Genomic DNA, 281 nt, shown 5'->3' on the forward strand with positions numbered 1-281 from the left:
TTTTTTTTTTTTTTTTTTTTTTTTTTTGGTGGCTATTGTAAATGGGCAAGCTTTCTTGATTTTTCTTTCTGCATGTTCACTATTGGAGAATAGAAATGCTACTGATTTTTGTGTGTTGATTTTGTATCCTGCTGCTTTGTTGAAATCATTTTATCAACTCCAAGAGTTTTTCTGTAGGCTGTTCAATTTATAGGATCATGTCATCTGCAAACAGGGACAGTTTGACTTCATCTTTCCCAATCTGGATGCCCTTTATTTCCTTCTCTTCTCTGATTGCTCTG

The sequence above is a fragment of the Galeopterus variegatus genome, unplaced genomic scaffold, assembly GCF_000696425.1.
Source record: "Galeopterus variegatus unplaced genomic scaffold, G_variegatus-3.0.2 Scaffold995, whole genome shotgun sequence".
NCBI lineage: Eukaryota > Metazoa > Chordata > Mammalia > Dermoptera > Cynocephalidae > Galeopterus > Galeopterus variegatus.